The sequence below is a fragment of the Jaculus jaculus genome, chromosome Y, assembly GCF_020740685.1.
Source record: "Jaculus jaculus isolate mJacJac1 chromosome Y, mJacJac1.mat.Y.cur, whole genome shotgun sequence".
Lineage (NCBI taxonomy): Eukaryota > Metazoa > Chordata > Mammalia > Rodentia > Dipodidae > Jaculus > Jaculus jaculus.
The window spans coordinates 5,280,902-5,281,900 of NC_059126.1; the positions used below are offsets into that span (position 1 = coordinate 5,280,902).

At 34.0% G+C, this 999-nt stretch overlaps 1 non-coding gene across 1 annotated transcript; it reads left to right on the forward strand.

The window, feature by feature from the left end:
* The first annotated feature begins 262 nt into the window (after positions 1–262).
* LOC123457093 lies at positions 263–453 on the forward strand. Its single transcript, XR_006634873.1, has one exon. It is a non-coding gene; the product is annotated as a U2 spliceosomal RNA (small nuclear RNA).
* The last annotated feature ends 546 nt before the right edge of the window (positions 454–999 follow it).

A 999-nucleotide genomic window follows, 5' to 3' on the forward strand; every position in this document is an offset into this window, starting at 1 on the left:
CTAAAGAGGTAACTTATAATTTGTCAGATATTTTTAAAAAGATTGTAATGTCCTACTACTTAAAAGTAGGAGGTAACTGATCTGACTTCTGAGCCAGCCTGCCTCAAGATAACAACACAATTTGCCTTAGCTACTCCTAATAAAATCATTCCCAAGTGTGTTATTGGTATTAATGATATAAAGTTGTAGTAAGACCACTTTCTTTTTAGTAATAGGATTAATCAATTTGGTGTAATTTTTTAATAGCCTTATAAGTAAGATAATCACTTCTTGGCCTTTTGGCTAAGATCAAGTGTAGTATCTGTTCTTATCAGTTTAATATCTGATATGTCCTCTATCTAAAGATAATATATTAAATGGATTTTTGGAGCTTGGAGTTGGAATAGGAGCTTACTCTGTCCACTCCACGCATCGACCAGGTATTGCATTACTTCCAGGGGAAGAGAGAGAGAGAGAGAGAGAGAGAGAGAGAGAGAGAGAGAGAGAGAAGATAATTAATGATACAGTGAGATGAATTGATTGAAGGAACTGGAAAAGAATTTTTCAATGTTGGGACATAGAATGCTCATTAAAAATGCTTTTTGAGTGGTACTGAGAATGTTAAAGTATGTGGATAAAGATGTGCATATATAGGAAAGAATTTTCAGGCTAAACCTAAATGCCATGCCTAAAGTTAGAGATTCTTCATCTGTTTACAGACTCTTAAGGATACTCTAAAAGTTTTATATAGGGACCTAGTCTTAATCTAGATTCACCTTACGTTAGACTAAGGTGATGCCTATGTTAGGTGGGTCACAAAGCCATAAGTACAGATGTAATTGGAGGTTTAACCAGGTTAAACATACACAAAAGTCTATCACCATGTGCTTTACAAATGGGTAAATTTGCTATGTAAATACAACTTCGAAATAGGAAAAAAAAATGTCAGGATGCTTATCTCTCTGCTCTGTAATTTCATTTTGCTCTTTCTTTCTAACATATGCTACTTAAATTCATGGA